The sequence below is a fragment of the Mobula birostris genome, chromosome 2 (assembly GCF_030028105.1).
Source record: "Mobula birostris isolate sMobBir1 chromosome 2, sMobBir1.hap1, whole genome shotgun sequence".
Classification (NCBI taxonomy): Eukaryota; Metazoa; Chordata; class Chondrichthyes; order Myliobatiformes; family Myliobatidae; genus Mobula; species Mobula birostris.
Window position 1 is genome coordinate 147,645,407 of NC_092371.1, and position 20,806 is coordinate 147,666,212.

Here is a 20,806-nt window from a genome sequence, read left to right on the forward strand (position 1 = left end):
GTCCTATATAGCTGCAACATTACCTCTCGGCTCCTAAACTCAATCCCACGAGTGATGAAGGCCAATACACTGTATGCCTTCTTAACCACAGAGTCAACCTGCGCAGCTGCTTTGAGTGTCCTATGGACTGGGACCCCAAGATCCCTCTGATCCTCCACACTGCCAAGAGTCTTGCCATTAATACTATATTCTGCCATCATATTTGACCTACCAAAATGAGCCACTTCATGCTTATCTGGCTTGAACTCCATCTGCCACTTCTCAGCCCAGTTTTGCATTCTGTCAATGTCCCACTGTAACCTCTGACAGCCCTCCACACGATCCACAACACCCCCAACCTTTGTGTCATCAGCAAACTTACTAACCCATCCCTCCACTTCCTCATCCAGCTCATTTATAAAAATCCCAAAGAGTAAGGGTCCTAGAACAGATCCCTGAGGCACACCACTGGTCACCAACCTCCATGCAGAGTATGACCCCTCTACAACCACTCTTTGCCTTCTGTGGGCAAGCCAGTTCTGGATCCACAAAGCAATGTCCTCTTGGATCCCATGCCTCCTTACTTTCTCAATAAGCCTTGCATGGGGTACCTTATCAAATGCTTTGCTGAAATCCTTATCACTACATCTACTGCTCTTCCTTCATCAATGTATTTAGTCACATCCTCAAAAAATTCAATCAGGCTTGTAAGGCACGACCTGCCCTTGACAAAGCCATGCTGACTATTCCTAATCATATTATACCTGTCCAAATCTTCTTAAATCCTGCCTCTCAGGATCTTCTCCATCAACTTATCAACCACTGAAGTAAGACTCGCTGGTCTCTAATTTCCTGGGCTATCTCTACGCCATTTCTTGAATAAGGGAACAATATCCGCAACCCTCCAATCCTCCAGAACCTCTCCCGTCCCTATTGATGATGCAGAGATCATTACCAGAGGCTCAGCAATCTCCTCCCTCACCTCCCACAGTAGCCTGGGGTACATCTCATCTGGTTCCGGCGACTTATCCAACTTGATGCTTTCCAAATGCTCAAGCACATCCTCTTTCTTAGTATCTACATGCTCTTCAGTCAGCTGCAAGTCATCACTACAATCACCAAAATCCTTTTCCATAGTGAATACTGAAGTATTCATTAAGTACCTTTGCTATTTCCTTTGGTTCCATACACACTTTCCCACTGTCACACTTGATAGGTCCTATTCTTTTACGTCTTATCCTCTTGCTCTTCACATACCTGTCGAATGCCTTGGGGTTTTCCTTAATCCTGCCCAGCAAGGCCTTCTCATGGCCCCTTCTGGCTCTCCTAATTTCCTTCTTAAGCTCCTTTCTGTTAGCCTTATAATCTTCCAGATCTCTAACATTACCTAGCTCTCTGAACCTTTCATAACCTTTTCTTTTCTTCTTGACTAGATTTACTACAGCCTTTGTACACCACGGTTCCTGAACCCTACCATCACTTCCCTGACTCATTGGAACGTACCCATGCAGAACTTCACACAAATATCCCCTGAATATTTGCCACATTTCTTCTGTACCTTTCCCTGAGAACATCTGTTCCCAATTTATGGTTCCAAGTTCCTGCCTGGTAGCCTCTTAATTCCCCTTACTCCAATTAAAAGCTATTGTAAAGGAGATAGAATTATGACCACTATCTCTAAAATGCTCTCCCACTAAGAGATCTGACACCTGACCAGGTTTATTTCCCAGTACCAAATCAAGTACGGTCTCTCCTCTTGTAGACTTATCTACATACTGTGTCAAGAAACCTTCCTGAACACGTCTAACAAACTCCACCCCATCTAAACTCCTTGCTGTAGGGAGATGCCAATTGATATTTGGGAAATTAAAATCTCCCACGACGACAACTCTGTTATTATTACACCTTTCCAGGATCTGTTCCCCTATCTGCTCCTCGATATCCCTGTTACTATTGGGGGGCCTATAAGAAACACCCAGTAGAGTTATTGACCCCTTCCTGTTCCTAACTTCCACCCACAGAGACTCTGTAGACAATCTCTCCATGACTTCCACCTTTTCTACAGTTGTGACTCTATCTCTGATTAACAGTGCCATGCCCCCTCCTCTGTTGCCTCCCTCCTTGTCCTTTCTGAAACATCTAAAACTGAGACTTGAAGTAGCCATTCCTGTCCCTGAGCCATTCAAGTCTCTGTAATGGCCACCACATCATAGCTCCAAGTACTCATCCACACTCTTAAGTTCATCTGCCTTGTTCACAATACTCTTTGCATTAAAATAGACACATCTCAAACGGTCAGTCTTAGCACGTCCCTTCTCTATCAGCTGCCTATCCTCCCTCACACACTGTCTCCAAGCTTTCTCTCTTTGTGAGCCAACCGCCTCTTTCCCAATCTCTTCAGTTCAGTTCCCACCCCTCAACAATTCTAGTTTAAACTCTCCCCAGTATCCTCCCCGCCAGGATGTTGGTCCCCCTGGGATTCAAGTGCAATCCGTCCTTTTTGTACAGGTCACACCTGCCCCAAATCAGGTCCCAATGATCCAGAAATCTGAATCCCTGCCCCCTGCTCCAATCCCTCAGCCACGCATTTATCCTCTACCTCATTCTATTCCTATACTCACTGTCGCGTGGCACAGGCAGTAATCCTGAGATTACTACCCTTGTGGTCCTGTTTCTCAACTTCCTTCCTAACTTCCTGTCATCTGTTTTCAGGACCTCTTCCCTTTTCCTACCTATGTCATTGGTACCAATATGTACCACGACCTCTGGCTGTTCTCCCTCCCGCTGCAGGATATCTTGGACGCGATCTGAAACATCCCGGACCCTGGCACCTGGGAGGCAAACTACCATCTGAGTTTCTTTCCTGCGTCCACAAATTCGCCTGTCTGACCCCCTAACTGTAGAATCCCCTATCGCTACTGCCTTTCTCTTCCTTTCCCTACCCTTCTGAGCCACAGTGCCGGACTCAGTGCCAGAGGCACTGCCATTGCTGCTTCCCCCAGGTAGGCTGTCCCCCCCCAACAGTTCTCAAACAGGAATACTTATTGTCCAGGGGTACTCTCTACTACCTGACTCTTCCCCTTCCCTCTCCTGATTGTAACCCAGTTGTCTGTCTCCCATGGCCCTGGTGTGACCAGCTGCCTTTGACTCCTTTCTATCACCTCCTCGCTCTCCCTGACCAGACGAAAGTCATCATGCTGCAACTCCAGTTCCCTAAAGCAGTCCTCTAGGAGCTGCAGTTCAACACACTGGGTGCAGATATGGCAGTCCGGGAGGCTAGGCGCCTCCAGGGCTTCCCACGTCTGACACCGAACACAACACCGGCCTCATACACATACTCATCCTTTCCGCAATTAACACAGGTAAACCTACCTTGCCTCGTCCTGTTACTGTCTGAGCCCGCTGAGCCAAAGCCCTATCACTCTACTACCCTCTCTCTCCGCTGCCTGCTGGATATGGTGGTCGCCTTTTTAAACATTTCCCGCTCTACTGGCTGATGTTACACACCTGTGCATTCTTGCCTGTCTTTACCCCGAGTAGTAAAATGCCTTCGCTCTGGAAATCCTTAGCTGTTCACCCGCAGCCCTCTTGCTTTGAATCATTGCTTACTTGACTAATTATTACCAAGTCAGCTGGTGGTGAACACTTTTTTGTTGAATAAGAAATTTCCATCCATTGCCTTGTGAAAGTTGGGTCAATATTGTCTGCATTACAGTGTGCACGTTAAAATCTTACGGTTATTGTAATAGAGGTGCCTGTGTACTTTTGATGAAATGAGCATGGCAATAAGAAAGGAGAATGCAATAGGGATTATGAATTTGAACTCAATGTAATAAGAATGAAGTTTTATAGTATGAAAGTATTTTTAAAAGTGGAATACAACACTAACTGAAATGTGCTTAGGTCTGGATATGGTCAATAAATTTTATATAATGATTCTTTAAAATTATACCTGTTGAATTTTGATTAGTAAAACAAAAGCACAGACCTTTACATGTTTCTGATTGGTAGTTGTAAAAAAGAAGTCCAATTGTGTTGAATGTATTCTGTGACAACAGATGAGGTATTGATTTTTGATTATTGTTACTGATTCAGTGGAGCAAAACAAAATGTTAAGAAGTGAGGCTGGGAAAGTGGTTGATGCACCAGAGTGGAAACACGTTGGAACCAATGATTATAATTCTGTTTTAGTTTAATTATAGAAAAAGATGGGACTGATCCTCAACTCAAACTCCTAAATTGGGGGAAGGCTAATTTTGATGGAATCAGACAGAAACTTTTAAAACTTGATTGGGAGAGCTTGTTTGCAGGTAAAGGGATGTCTGGCAATGGAAGCCTTTAAAAAGTGACCTAGGAAGAGTTGAGGGCCAGCATATTCTGATGGGTCTATTGGGGAATATAGGGTAGCAAGAAAGGAGCTTAAGAAGGGGCTGAGGAGAGCAAGAAGGGGTCATGAGAAGGCCTTGGTGAGTAGGGTAAAGGAAATCCCCAATGCATTCTTCAATTATGTGAAGAACATAAGGATGACAGGAGTGAAGGTAGGACCGATTAAAGTTAAAGGTGGGAAGATGTGCCTGGAGACTGTGGAAGTGAGCGAGGTCCTCAATGAATACTTCTCTTCGGTATTCACCAATGAGAGGGAACTTGACGGTGAGGACAATATGAGTGAGGTTGATGTTCTGGCGCATGTTGATATTAAGAGAGAGGAGGTGTTGGAGTTGTTAAAATACATTAGGATGGATAAGTCCCCGGGGCCTGACGGAATATTCCCCAGGCTGCTCCACGAGGCAAGGGAAGAGATTGCTGAGCCTCTGGCTAGGATCTTTATGTCCTCATTGTCTACTAGAATGGTACCGGAGGATTGGAGGGAGGCGAATGTTGTCCACTTGTTCAAAAAAGGTCGTAGGGATAGTCTGGGTAATTACAGACCAGTGAGCCTTACGTCTGTTGTGGGAACGCTGTTGGAAAAAATTCTTAAAGATAGGATCTATGGGCATTAAGAGAATCATGGTCTGATCAGGGACAGTCAGCATGGCTTTGTGAAGGGCAGATCATGTGTAACAAGCCTGATAGAGTTCTTTGAGGAGGTGACGAGGCATATAGATGAGGGTAGTGCAGTAGATGTGATCTACATGGATTTTGGTAAGGCATTTGACAAGGTTCCACATGGTAGGCTTATTCAAAAAGTCAGAAGGCATGGGATCCAGGGAAGTTCGGCCAAATGGATTCAGAATTGGCTTGCCTGCAGAAGGCAGAGGGTGGTGGTGGAGGGAGTACATTCAGATTGGAGGGTTGTGACTGGTGGTGTCCCACAAGGATCTGTTCTGGGACCTCTACTTCTCATGATTTTTATTAATGACCTGGATTTGGGGGTAGAAGGGTGGGTTGGCAAGTTTGCAGATGACACAAAGGTTGGTGGTGTTGTCGATAGTGTAGTGGATTGTCGAAGATTGCAGAGAGACTTTGATAGGATGCAGAAGTTCGAGTTCGACCGGAGACGTGTGAGGTGGTACACTTTGGAAAGACAAACTTCAAGGCTTACAAACAGAAACTGAAGCGGAAAGTCACAATGTCAAAGATGGTGTCGCATTGAACGGAGGAAACGGATGAGGTCCTCTGTGACTGCTTTGAATTGGTGGACTGGTTAGTATCCAAGGACTCGGCAGCTTCTCGATGAGTATCCCTCAGCTGTCACAGACTTTATCTGGAAATGCACCGAGGACTGTGTGTCTCACAAGACAATCAGGGTATTCCCGAACTGGAAACCTTGGATGAATTATGAGGTCAAGTCCCTTTTAAACGCTAGAGCTGCGGCATTTAGGTCCAGGGATACCAGTCGCTACACGGAATCCAGGCGTGAACTCCGCAAAGCCATTAAGGGCGCCAAGAGGCAATATCGAGCCAAGTTGGAAGCCCAGGCTAACTAGAGGGATGCCAGTAGACTATAGCAGAGTCTAAATGAGATCACTGGGCGCAAAGAAAAGGCTGGGAATATCAATAACTGTGGCGCTTCTCTTCCTGACGAACTTAACGTATTCTATGCAAGATTCAAACAGAAGAGGAGCATCCCGCTCCCTCCGGATGAACCGGACCTGGTGGCATCGAGATTCATCGTCACTGAGGAGGACTTAGAAGGGCCTTCCTGAAGATAAATCCAAGGAAGTTGATGGGCCCAGATGGTGTCCCGGGACAGGTTCTCCGGGCCTATGCAAGTGAGCTAGCTGGAGTGTTTGCTGACATCTTCAACTGCTCCTTGCTTCAGTCTAAGGTCCCCTCATGTTTTAAGAAGGCAACATAATCTCGGTGCCGAAGAAGAGCAAGGTGGCATGCCTGAATGACTATCGACCTGTGGCTCTGACATCAATTGCTATGAAGTGCTTCGAGCGACTGGTTATGGCACACATCAAACGCAGCCTACCAGTCAACCTCGACGCTTTGCAATTCGCCTACCAGAGCAACAGGTCGACGGCAGATGCCATCTATCTGGCCCTACATTCCTCCTTAGAGCACCTGGAGAATAAAGACGCATATGTAAGGCACTTTTTCATTGATTACATCTCTGCCTTTAATACCATCATTCCAAATAAACTGATTCCTAAGCTCCGGAACCTGGGCCTTAGCACTCAGATCTGCAGCTGGATCTTCAACTTCCTCACAGAGAGGACCCAGGCTGTAACAATAGGGGACAAGCTCTCCTCTACAATCACTCTGAGCACTGGTGCCCCACAAGGCTGTGTACTCAGCCCCGGGCTGTACTCACTGTACACCCATGATTGTGTAGCCAAGTTTCCACCGAACTCAATATATAAGTTTGCTGATGACACCACAATTGGAGGCCGTATCTCGGGTAATGATGAGTTTGAGTACAGAGAGGAAACTAAGAACCTGGTGGCATGGTGCGAAGACAATAACCTATCCCTCAACGTCAGCAAGACAAAGGAATTGGTTGTTGACTTCAGAAGGAGTAGCGGACCGCACGACCCCATTTACATTGGTGGTGCGCAAGTGGAACAGGTCAAAAGCTTTAAGTTCCTCGGGGTCAATATCACAAATGACTTGACTTGGTCCAACCAAGCAGAATCCACTGCCAAGAAGGCCCACTAGCGTCTTTACTTCCTGAGAAAGCTAAAGAAATTTGGCCTGTCTCCTAAAACCCTCACTGATTTTTATAGATGCACTGTAGAAAGCATTCTTCTAGGGTGCATCACAACCTGGTATGGAAGTTGTCCTGTCCAAGAATGGAAGAAACTGCACAAGATCGTGAACACAACCCAGCACATCACGCAAACCAATCTTCCATCCTTGGACTCACTTTATACCGCGTGCTGTCAGAGCAGTGCTGCCAGGATAATCAAGGACACAACCCACCCAGCCAACACACTTTTCGTCCCTCTTCCCTCCGGGAGAAGGCTTAGGAGCTTGAAGACTCGTACGGCCTGATTTGGGAACAGCTTCTTTCCAACTGTGATAAGACTGCTGAACGGATCTTGACCCAGATCTAGGCCATACCCTCCAAATATCCGGACCTACCTCTCTGTTTTTTTGCACTAATTTCCATTTTCTATTTTCTATTTATGATTTATAATTTAAATTTTTAATATTTACTATTGATTTGTACTCCAGGGATCGCAAAGTGCAGAATCAAATGTCGCTGTGATGATTGTACGTTCTAGTATCCATTGTTTGGCAACAATAAAGTATAAAGTAAAAGTAAAATAAATAGCAGGATACTTGGTAGTGTGGAGGATCAGAGGGATCTGGGGGTACATGTCCACAGATCCCTGAAAGTTGCCTCACAGATGGATAGGGTAGTTAAGAAAGCTTATGGGGTGCTAGCTTTCATAAATCGAGGGATAGAGTTTAAGAGTCGTGAGGTAATGATGCAGCTCTGTAAAACTCTGGTTAGGTCACACTTGGAGTACTGTGTCCAGTTCTGGTTGCCTCACTATAGGAAGGATGCGGAAGCATTGGAAAGTGTACAGAGATTTACCAGGATGCTGTCTGGTTTAGAGAGTATGGATTATGATCAGAGATTAAGGGAACTAGGGCTTCATTCTTTGGAGAGAAGGAGGATGAGAGGAGACATGATAGAGGTGTACAAGATAATAAGAGGAATAGATAGAATGGATAGCCAGCACCTCTTCCCCAGGGCACCACTGCGCAATACAGGAGGTCGTGGCTTTAAGGTAAAGGGTGGGAAGTTCAAGGGGGATATTAGAGGAAGGTTTTTTACTCAGAGAGTGGTTGGTGTGTGGAATGCACTGCCTGAGTCAGTGGTGGAGGCAGATACACTAGTGAAATTTAAGAGACTACTAGACAGGTATATGGAGGAATTTAAGGTGGGGGGGTTATATGGGAGGCAGGGCTTAAGGGTCGGCACTACATTGTGGGCCCCGAAGGGCCTGTACTGTGCTGTACTGTTCTATGTTCTATATTCCTGTTAGAGTGGAGTACTTGGTCAACAAAATTCTGGTTGATGAGTGATAGTTAGAAAAAGAAAGAGGCATATGCCAGATATAGGCAGCTGAATTCAGGTAAGTCTCTTGAGGTGTACAGAGGATGTAGATAGATAGATATATAGATAGATATACTTTATTGATCCCGAGGGAAATTGGGTTTCGTTACAGCCGCACCAACCAAGAATGGAGCATAAATATAGCAATACAAAAACCACGAACAATCAAACAACAAAATGCAGACTATGCCAGATGGAAAATAAGTCCAGGACCAGTCTATTGGCTCAGGGTGTCTGACCCTCCACGGGAGGAGCTGCAAGTTCGATGGCCACAGTCAGGAACGACCTCCCGTGCCACCCATTGTTGTATCTCGGTGGAATATGGCCGAAGTCCAACAGTAAAAAGTTCAATATCCGGTCTACAAACACGTTCCTCGATCGTAATATGACCCGGATTGCACCATCTGTTGTTAACCAGATCAGTAAGCACCCAACTCCTTTATGCTTACCGCTCTCAGTGCACTTCCGGTCAGCCCGAACGGTCCAGAAGCCATCCATGGAGAAGTTTTGATGGTGTATGTTCTCGTGGAGCCCCGTTCCAGTGAAACACTTAAACGGGGATTGTAGGAGTACAGTTCAGTAAAAATTAGGAGGGCAGAAAAGGACCCTGAGATATCTGTAGCTGAAAGATCAAAGTAAATCATAAAAAAATATTCCTTAAGTATATTAAGAGCAAAGGAGCAACTAGTGAGACAGTAGATCACTGTTTCATCTCAGCTGCACAGATGCACAGCCACACAATAACTGAAATGCTTCTGCACAGGTGGAATTTTATTTTATTTAATGTTAATGTAATTTTGAAATTTGCTGATACAATTTTGAAATCTATGATAATGTGAAATACCCTATAATTAATCATGTTAATGAGTATAATACACAAAATTTCTAAAAATAAATGTATCACAGCCGTTACTTTGAAACATTTTAGAGTTATGACGTATTTACATTGCTAATGTTGCAAGTTACGACACTGCTATAAGTTGTAACAATAACACAGAATGGAAGCTGGAAGCTCATTGTTAATAAACCACTGGCCCGCTGAATGCCAACACCTTCTAATCAAAACACTTTACTTTTGCCATTGTGTTTGTCAGTTGTTTTGATTTCCTGATATTGTCTACTTCTGTTGTGAGTTGTGGTTTGAATTTGTTTGGTGTGGAAAAATTCTATAATTCTGATTTTTTTTGGTAAGTAATCAAACGTATGTGAATTTTAAATTTTCACTTGAAATATTTGGAGTGTGTATTTTATATAAAGAAAAAATTTTCGGGCCATGTAAAAATTTCCTGCTCAGAGCAAAGGTTGGTCCATGCAGCTGTAAAAAAAAATAGTGGCAACATTTCATTAGAACCTCCTGAGGATCAGTGTTGTCATCTATATTTGAAACAGTGGGATTTGAAATGAACGTTTCTCATTTGCATTTACTGTGGAAGAAAAACATGGAAGCTAATTTGTTCAGGGGAAGGAACACTGATGGAGCATATCAGTGTTACAGAGGAGATGGTGCTGGAGATCTTGAAGATGAATAAAGATGGATAAATCCCAGGGGCCTGATCATGTGCATCCTTGTAGGCTATTGGAAGCAAGAGAGATGATTGGTGGGGCCTTGTAATAGATCCTTGTATTTTAATTAGCCAGAGATGAGGTTTCACAAGATTGGATGATAACTAATATGCTTTTGTTTAAGAAGGGCTGTGTGCGTAATTACTGTAGGCTAGTGCGATTACATCAGTGGTGGGAATGTAATTGGCAGGGATAGGATTTATTTGTATTTAGAGAAGCAACGTCTGCTTAGGCATGGCTCTGAGCTTGAGAATTCATAGCTTACAGATTGATTTTCTTGAAGAGGTGAACACAAGGATTGACAAGACTATGGTGATAGACATTTTCTGCATGCGCCTTAGCAAGGCCTTTGACAAAGTTCACATATTAGGCTGGTCTGAAAGGTTATGTAACATGAGACTGCTGTGGCCTAACAGACTGAATAGAAAGGTAACTTAGTCATAGGAAGAAGGGTTGCTTTCACAATTTGGAGCCCTCTGGCTGGTGGTGTGCTTCAGAGATCTGTGCTGGGTCCTTCGGTGATTGCATGTATATTAATGATTCGGATGAGAATATAGGTGACATAATTAGTAATTCTGAGATGACACCAAAATTGCTGACATCGTGAACAGTGAAGAATGTTGTCTAAGGTTACAGCAGGGTCTAGATCAATTGGGAAAGTGGGCAGAGGAATGGCAGAAGGAATTTGGACAGTGTGAAGTCATTCATGTTGAGAAGTTAACAGGGCAGGAAATACACAGTAAATGGAAAGATCTTGGGGAGTTTTGTTAAAAGCAGAAATCTTGGGGTATGTGTAAATAGTTTCCTGAAAATGGGACCTCAGGCATGCAATGTGGAGAGGAAGGCATATGGTGTGCTTGCCTTTATCTCTGAGGTATTGATTTTAAGGGTTGTTGTGCAACGTTACAGTGTACAAAATATTGGATAGGCCACACTTGGAGAATTGTGTACATTTCTGGTCACTATGCCATAGGAAGGATATGAGTAAGCTAGATTGGCTCTCAAGCATGCTCTCTGGATTGGAGTGCCCGAGTTATCGGGGAACCTAGGTCAGGCTAGGTCTGTTTTCCTTGAAGGTGGCTGAGAGGTGACATTGACAGAAATATATAAACAGTATGTATACAGTATAGACCCCTGAGATTCATCCTCCTGCACCCAGCTACAAGACAAAGAAACACCATGGAATCCGTTCAAAGAAAACATCAAACATCCAATGTGTGAAAACAAGAACAAGTCGCACAAAAGGCAAAAAAAAAAGACTGAATAACACATCTAAACATTAAGTGGTCTAGGAGTGTTTAGTTCAATTCAATTCTGTTCAGCGCTGTGCCGTTTGTTGACAGAGCCAGTCTGCGCTGAGGTGCCCGATCAAATCATGCGAAAAAAAACTGGGCAGCCAGAATCAGAGATGCACGCAACATGAACTGCAGAGTCCTCCAAAGCAAGTCCAAAGCTGCAGAGTCCTCCAAAGCAAGTCCAAAACTGCAGACTCTAATTATGAAACTGCAGAGTCCTCCAAAAAAAAGGTATCACTGGCATGAGCTGCATAGATCAATGCTTGCGACATGGATCCAAATTTCCTGCACCTTCCTCTGGCAGCAGCAAGTGAGATGAAGGGGGACAGGTCAAACGTGGGCAGATGGTGTGAACACCTTCTTGCCTTTCATCCTCGTCGATTTCTATCTTGATTAACTCTATAATTGGCGATGAGTAGTGAAGCTGATCATGAGTTTGTCCTCCAGCATTAGGTCACACACTCTGCTCTCAATCATGCCAGACTGCCCTGGAGACATGAAAAGCACCAATCACCCAGTCAACTCAAAAATGTAAAACTCATCAAGATGTAAACCTCAATCCAGTTGCATGCAGTTCAGGAGAAGAAGCACATTTAAAAGAAGAAGAAGAAAATAAATAGCTTTGTGAACTGTCTGTCTGCAGGATGTTGCCGTAGGGCACTGGCACTACCTTAAGACTTTAAACTGAAAGTAAATTATGAGATGCATAGAAAAAGATTGATAACCTGTGTCTGTTTCTCATGGAAGAGGTGTCTAAATTTGAAAGTAAATTTATTATCAAAGTACATATACGTCAGCAAGTACAACCCCAAGATTCATTTTCTTGCATGCATACTCAATAAACCATAATAGAATCAATGAAAGACCACATCAACAGGGTGGACAACCATTGTGCAAAAGACACCAAACTGTGCAAGTATGAAAAGAATAATGGTAATAAATAAATAAGCAATAAATCAATAAGAAATAAGCAATCCATAGGTTGTGGGAAGAGTTCAGTGATGGGGGCAAGTGAAGTTATCCCCTTTGGTTGAAGAGTCTGATGGTTGAGGGGTAATTGTTCCTGAACCTGGAGGTGTGAGTCCTGGGGCTTCTGTACCACCTTCCTGATGGCAGCAGTGAGAAGGGAGCATGACCTGGGTGGTAGAGATACCTTATAGTGGATGCTGCTTTCCTGCAACAGTGTTTCATGTAGACGTGCTCAATGGTTGGACGGGCCTTACACATGATGCACTGGGCTGGATCAATGACTTTTTGTAGGATTTTCTGTTCAAGGGCATTGGTGTTTCCATACCAGGCCGTGATGCAACTGGTCAATGTACTCTCCACTGCACATCTATAGAAGTTTGTCAAAGTTTTAGATATCATGCCAAATCTTCACAAACTTCCTAGGTAATAGAGGCACTGCTATGCTTTTTTCATAATTGCACTTGCGTGCTGAGCAGAAGATTAAAGAGAGGGAAGAGGTTTAGTAGGGTATATGAGGGTTAAATTTTTCTCATAAAGAGGAGTTAGTAACTTGTCTTGTACTGTTCTATGGAGTGAGTTGCCAGTAAAGATGAAGGCGGGAATAGTAGGCAGTACTGAAATCAGCAGGGACATAGAGGGATGTAGAGTTAATGTGGGGAATTGGGATTAGTATGGGCAGATATGATGGTTGGCATAGACTCAGTGTGAACTGTTTCTATGTGGTACTCCAAATTCACCTGCACATTTTACTTTATATCCTATTACTCTCCAGAGAAACAAGATGATTCCCCAGTGACATGTTTCCACTTATCCATTAGTCACTAAAAACAGGTTACCTGTCCCATTTGTTGTTTACAGCTTTGATGCACCCATTCCTCCGGAAATCATTCCTGTTCAGAAACTCAGTGTATGTGAAGAGTTTCTTAGTAAGCTTCAGTTTCAGGTGATTTTTCTCAATTCATTTGAGATTGCTGGAAAAATACATGAATAACTTGCAATTTAATAAGGAGGCAAGACATGAGGGAAACAACTCAAGTGTGCCATATGAACTTCTGAAATGGTAACGGGCCTAGAAATTCTATTGAATTATTCAGTGTTTTTTTGTTCTGTGCAATCCCACTTTGATAAAAATTATTTTGTTAATTTGGGAACTAGCCTTCTGAATTTTGAAGTTTTTGTTGCGGGTTCTTTGTGCAGCCAGAATGCTATTCTGTGGTTGTACCCAGATGTCAGTGATCCATGGCTTGTGCACATTTGGACATCACTTTTGGCATTTTCAGTCTTGTGTGTGGGACATTTCTGCAGCAATTCCTCCACGCTCTGGAATCTGGTGTTGTGGAAACAGAATCAGGTTGATAACTCAAGAAATTCTTTTCAATTTTGCAAGATGAGTCTAATTGTGGATAAGTGTCAGACCCCCAGCAGCAGACCTTTCTTTATTACTGATCTTTTCTCCTCTTTGTTCTGCCATTCAGTGTGTAAGACCTACCATGGTTTGTTGGCTGTAATACTGTTGTCGTTAATCCACGTTGTTCATAACTTTAATGTTGGTCAGGCTGTTGGGCCTAAGTACCCTAGGGAATGATGTAGATCAGGGGCTCTGGGGAGTTCAGTACAAACCATGAGAATGGAGAGTTACAGGTATATAGTTCACTGACAGTGGCAGCAAAGCTGGACAAAGTGGTGGAAAAAAAGCGTATGTCACACCTGCCTTCATTGGCAGAGGTACTGAGACAAGAGTACGGACATTATGTTCCGGCTGTGAATGATGTTGATGAGACCACACATGGAATATGCACCATGGTGGCGTTGCGGATACATGGCGCTATTACAGCTCGGTGTTTGGAGTTCATTTCTGACGCTGTCTGTAAGGAGTTTGTACGTTCTCCCGGTGAGTGTGTGAGTTTCCTCTGAGAGCTCCAGACCAAAGACAGAGCAGTTAATAGGTAAATTGGTCATTGCAAATTGTCCTGTGATTAGGCTAGTGTTAAAAAGGTGGGCTGCTGGGCAGTGAGGGAGGCTCTTTGGGCCAGAAGGGCCTGTTTCACGTTGTATTGTGCTGTAGGAAGGATGAGATTAAGTAAGAGAGGGTGCAAAAAAGATTGCTACCAGGCTGAAACTGTTTTTCCTTGAGTTGAGAAGGCTGACCGTGACCTCAGATTCATACCATCATGAGCATAGATGAGATGGATGGCCATAGACATTTTTTTTTAAAAAGTGCAGGGGAGTCTGAGAGAAGAGGGGTGGGATGGGAAAGATTTTTAAGGGAGATGAGGTGCATTTTTTTCACAGAAAGATAGAGTATAAAGAATAAAATGTTAAGGAAAGCTGTAGAAGTGAGCACAATTACAATATTCGGAGAGATTTATGAATCGGAAGGGTTTAAAGGGATATGAGCCAAATGCAGGCAAATGGGACGAGCTTAGGAAAGCAACTGATCCGTATTGGCTAACTGGATTCAGGGCCTGTTTTTGTGCCTCTTATGATGTCTGTCTTTGGGATTAATATTTGAAGATTTGTTTATCTAATAGAAGAATAAGAAATGCAGAGAGTAAACAAATAAGGCAAAATGAGTTAAAATATACAGTGCCTAAAAAAAAGTATTCATCTCCCTTGGAAGTTTTCATGGTTTATTGTTTTACAACATTGAATCACAGTGGATTTAATTTGGCTTTTTTGACACTGATCGATAGAAACGACTGTTGTGTCAAAGTGAAAACAGATGTCTACAAATTGGTCTAAATTTATTACAATTATTAAACCCAAAATAATTGATTGCATAATTACTCACCCCCTTCAAGTCAGTATTTAGTAGATGCACCTTTGGCTGCATTTATAACCTTGAGTCTGTGTGGATAGGTCTCTTTTATCTTCTCATATCTGGACACTGCAATTTCTCCCTCATTCTTCTTTACCACAGCTGCTTAAGCTCTGTCACATTGCATGGGGATAGTGAGTGAACAGACTTTTCAAGTCCAGCCACAAATTCTCAATTGGATTGAGGTCTGTATTCTGACTTGGCCATTGTAGGACCCTAATTTTGTTGTTTTTAAACCATTCCTGGTGAGCTTGGCTTTTCTGCTTGGGGTCATTTTCTTGCTGGAAAACAAATCTTCTCCCAAGTTGCAGTTCTTTTACAGACTGCGTCAGGTTTTCCTCCAGGATTTTCCTGTATTTTGCTGCATTCATTTTACCCTCTACCTTCACAACCTTCACAGACCAGAGAACCATCTTCCAGCTGACTTAAAGGACTTTCAAGTCCTGCTGTAGTGAAGCATCCCATGAGTCAGATGGCAAAAAAGCTCAATTTTATTTTCATTGGACCATAGACCCTTCTTCTGCCTGACTTCAGAGTCTTCCCGTATGTCTTCTGGCAAACTCTAGCCAAGATTTCATGTGGGTTTTTCTAAACAGTGGCTTTCTCTTTCTTAGTCTCCTATAAAGCTGTGACTGGTGAAGCACCCAGTCAACAGTTGTTGTATGCATAGTCTCTCCCATCTCAGCCACTGAAGATTGTAACTGCTCCAGAGTTATCTGCGAGAACAAGCGGGATCTCCCAGTGGGCACCCTCTTCCACTGTCGTGATGAGGCCACACTTAGGTTGGAGGAACAACACTTTGTATTCTGTTTGGGTAGCCTCCAATCTGGTGGTGTGAACATTGATTTCTCAAACTTTGGGTAATGCCCAACCCCCCCCACCTGTCCACACCTTCACCACTTTCCATCCCCTTTTTCCTCTCTCGCCTTATCTCCTTGCCCACCCCCTTTTTTCCTCCGTGTCCTTCTGTCTCTTACACCATTCAACCTCCCAGTTCTTTACTTGATCCCACACCCTCCAAGTCTCACCCATCACTTGGTGTTTCTCTCACCCCTCCCCCACCTTTTATATCTACTCCACAGCTTTTTTTTCTCCAGCCCTACCAAAGGTTTCGGCCTGAAACATCGACTGTACCTTTTCCCATAGATGCTGCCTGGCCTGCTGAGTTCCTCCAGCATTTTGTGTGTGTTGCTCAGAATTGTCATGTCTCTTAGTGGCCTCCGTCAGTAGTCCCTTTCTTGCACGGTCACTCAGTTTTTGAGGATGGCCTGTTCTAGGCAGGTTTCCAGCTGTGCCATGTTCTTTCCATTTCTCGATGATTGGCTTAACTGTACTCCAAGGGATATTCAATGACTTGGAAATTTTCTTGTATCCATCTCCTGACTTGTTTTTTTCAATAACCTTTTCACAGAGTTGCTTGGAGTGTTCTTTTGTCTTCATGGTGTAGCTTTTGCCAGGATACTGACTCACTAGCATACAGGTGCATTCCAGATACAGGTGTATTTTTACTACAATCAATTGAAACACCTTGACTGCACACAGTAATCTCCATTTAACTAATTATGTGACTTCTAAAGCCAACCGGCTGCACTGGTGATGATTTGCTGTGTCATATTAAAGGGAGTGAATGCTTATGTAATCAATTATTTTCTGTTTGATATTTGTAATTAATTTAGGTCACTTTTTAGAGATCTGCTTTCACTTTGACATGAAAGAATTTTTTCTGTTGTTCAGTGTCAAAAAAGCCAAATTAAGTCCACTGTGTTTCAATGTTGTAAAACAATAAAACATGAAAGCTTCCAAGGGGGTGAATACTTTTTATAGGCACTGAATAATTTAAAAATTAGAGTGAAAAATAAAATATTACAAGATGCTGGAGTTTGAAGAATACTTTCTGATGGAGGTTTGAGAAACAGGTTGCATGAAGTGAAAGAATGTTGATTGATTACAGGAAGATTTGGAATGGCTGAACAAGTTCTTCAACTGAATTTTTTTCCGGATAATTTCAGTGTAACCAGTACAGTCTTAGTTTAAAGAAGATTCCTTCTAAGTCCTTTTGATGAGCAAAGGAGGTAACTGATTTTCTCTCAGACTGCTGGAGTTTCATCAGTGCTTATGACATGCAGAGTGATTCTCTTTAACAAAGATGTAGATCTTATAGAGGATTGACACTGATGGTTTTAAACACAAGCAATTCGCTGGAACAATGTATTTCATGCCAAATTATATAACTTGCTCAGTCCAACCCTCTAGGAAATAAATTGAAAATTTATCATAGAATGTGAGACATCACCACAGTGAGGACATTGATTTTGAAGCATCATGACCAGAAGTCATACACTGATCCCTGGTTAAAATGTAAGGAATTGCATTAACCTCCATATGGTATTAAATTAATTAGTTGGATTTGATCCAAAGTTAACAGTCTGTTGTTAACATTTGAATGATCAAAGAGCTTAATGACACAATATGAAATGTAAAGAGTCCAGTAAAGAGTCCAGTTTTTGAATCTGAAATGAAAGATTGGTATAATCTTTTGAATGGAATCGTCATTTCAATGTAGCATTGCCTGCTGTGCAAATGAGACATCTAGTTCTTTGGTAAAGGAACATTTTCTCACTTTAGCTTTGTTATTATGTAAACACGAGCACAACAACATTCCCTATTCTATCACTGGAATATTCTTTTTATTCTCCGCCCACCATCCTTGTGGATTCATGACTGTTGCAGCACAGGTACGGACACTTCAGCCCACCACATCTTTGCTGATCTTTTTGCCCATCTGTACTTATTCCATTTGCCTGCATTAGTCTGTATGCTACAATGCCTTGGCTATATCAGTGTCTTTCTAATTGCCTTTTAAACGTAACGATTGTACTACACCATCTTCTGTGGCGGCATGTTCCAGATAATAAACAATTTCTGTGTTTATTCAAATGTACTTCCATCAAATCCCGTCTATGGAAAAAAGTGCAGTTGATGTTTTGGACCAAGACCCTTTAGCAGTCTCTCAGCCTGAAACATTTTTGCACAGATGCAGCCCGGCCTGCTGAGTTCCTCCAGCATTTTGTGTGTGTTGCTTTGTTTTCCAGCATTTGCAGATTTTCTCTTGTTTATGATTAGAGGCGTATGGGGTGTCTAGTGAGGGGTAGCACCTCTGGTGGTGGTGGTGGGGGGAGGGGTCCCTGTTGTGCCCTTTTCAGGGCAGCTCGACCACCTTTGGTCCCTGCCTGGCGCTCAGCTCTCACCCATGGCTCCAAGTAACTGTAACGCGCAGCAGCCACACCCTGGTAAACCGTCTCGGCAGATGTGCCACACCAGGTGAGGGTAGCCGACGGGTCTTCGACCCTCTGTTGAGGTAGGGGATCTGCCTATCCCAGTATGTGAAGTCTGGCCCTGGCAGGTTGAGCGGAGGAGACCGATTAATGGTCCAACGGTCAAGGAGGCAGGCCCAGCAAGCGTTGTGGAGTGCTAAGAGCACAACAAGGCACTTAGATGTCCTGGTCATCCACTGCAGCAGGAGAGGTCTCCAGCCGTAACGGTTGTCCGTGCCACTGGATCAAGGTCTCTTCTGCTGAGAGAGTGGGATTGCCCCTGTGCAACGGCTGTTCCACTTAAAACTCCATCACACACAGCTTTCTGTTGTGCAATTCATCTCAGTCCAAACCCAACTCGTCAAGCCCTGCTGCGATGGGGGAGTGGTGAAGCAACAGGTGGAGATGACCACAGGCAGCTGTAGTCACGAACCTACACATAGGCAGCCTTTGGACCAGTGGTTGTTCGTCTCTGTACCCGGGGCAGCAGAGATGTCTGGCAACATCCAGGGCGACTGGACAGCCCCTTTAGAACAGCACTGCCCATCCTCGCATGAGGGAGGGGGTTAGAGAAGGTACCCTAAACATTGCCTGCCCCACAACATCTGGCTAGCTAACCACGGCTGGCAGATCATCTCCTTAGCGGTCGACATCCATCAAGAAAAACAAATCAAAGAAAACTCATCTTTGGAGCCTGGAACGTCTGCACCCTGCTGGACAGAGACAAGGTGGCAAGGCTTGAAAGACGAACAGCACTCACAGCAGCCGAACTTCGCCGTTATCGCACTGATATCGCCCACTCAGTGAGACCAGGCTTGCAGACGAGGGTTCATTACAGGAAGCAGTGACTGGATATACATTCTTTTGGAAAGGGAAACCACAGATTGACGACAGGATCCACAGAGTAGGTTTTGCAATCAAAACCGCTCTGCTGAAGAACATCCCTACCCCACTGGAATAAATGAAGGTATCATGAAGTTCCGCTTTCCCCTCAGCAAGTCCCGGTTTATCACCATTGTCTGTGTCTATGCACCAACTCTCGTGAGGCCAGACAAAGACAAGGAAAGTTTCTACGAGGACCTGGACCAGACTGTTCGGACAACCCCCACTAGCGACAAACTAGTCATCTTGGGCGACTTCAACGCTAGGGTGGGGACAGACAGCGACAACTGAGATGGAGTCCTTGGGAGATATGGGGTGGGAAAACTAAACAATAACGGCCTGCTGCTTCTGAGCAAGTGTGCCAAGCACAACCTGTGCATCACTAACATGACGTTCAGACTTTCAAACAAGTACAAAACAAGCTGGATGCATCCCAGGTCCAAATACTGGTATCTACTTGACTATGTCATAGTACACCAGCGTGACCTTCAAGATGTCACCATTGCCCGGGCCATGCAAGGTGCTGAGTGTTGGACAGATCGCAGGCTGGTTTGGTCGCTCCTCAACCTGCATGTAGCCCCTTTGCATCATAGGACTGTCATTCAACATCGGCAGACTGCAAGACCCAGGTCAAGTCCAACATTTTCAAGATGTACTTAATGAAAAACTCTCCGGCAATTCACCGCTTGTGGGAACTTGTTCTGAAAAGTGGACGCAGTTCAAAGATGCCGTCATGCAGACTGCAGCAACTGTACTTGGACTGAAAACCTGAGCACATCAAGACTGGTTTGATGAAAACCACGAGACCATTTCAGCAGCCCTTCCGGCCAAGAACAAGGCCTATGCAGACTGGCAGAATGACCCGTCATCTGTCTCAAAGAAAGACAAGTTTAAACACCTGCAGCCCAAAGTACAGATGGAACTGGGAGAAGTGCAGGACGAGTGGTGGCAGAGAAAGGCTGAGCAGGTGGAATGCTATGCAGACATGCCTGCCACCAGAGAGTTCTTCAGCGCCATAAAGTCAGTTTATGGTCCTTCTAAATCAGGATGCTCACCCTTGCTGTCACCTGACGGGTCAAGCCTGATCAAAAACCCAGAAGGACTGAAAAACCGCTGGGCTGAACACTTTTCCAACCTACTCAATAGGCCGTCCACAGTTGATCCTGATGTCTTACAGCAGATCCCTCAGCAGCCAGTCCTGGATGACCTAGACCTGCCGCCCTCTACTGATGAGATCAAGAAAGTGATCTCGCAGATGAACTCAAATAAAGGAACAGGGCAGGATGGCATTCCTGCCGAGATCTACATAGCATTAGGCCCAAATGCCTTACAGGCATTCCAAGACATCCTAGAAGAGATCTGTATCACAGAGGAGATGCCTGATGACTTCTGCAATGCCCTCATCGTGGCTCTCTACAAAAACAAGGAAGCAAATCAGACTGCAGAAGCTACAGGGGTATCTCACTGCTGT

At 44.0% G+C, this 20,806-nt stretch overlaps 1 protein-coding gene across 3 annotated transcripts in view; it reads left to right on the top strand.

The window, feature by feature from the left end:
• Positions 1-20,806, top strand: part of phip (pleckstrin homology domain interacting protein) — a 192,638-nt gene that overhangs the window by 8,150 nt on the left and 163,682 nt on the right. The gene's annotated exons all lie outside the window — the stretch shown is intronic.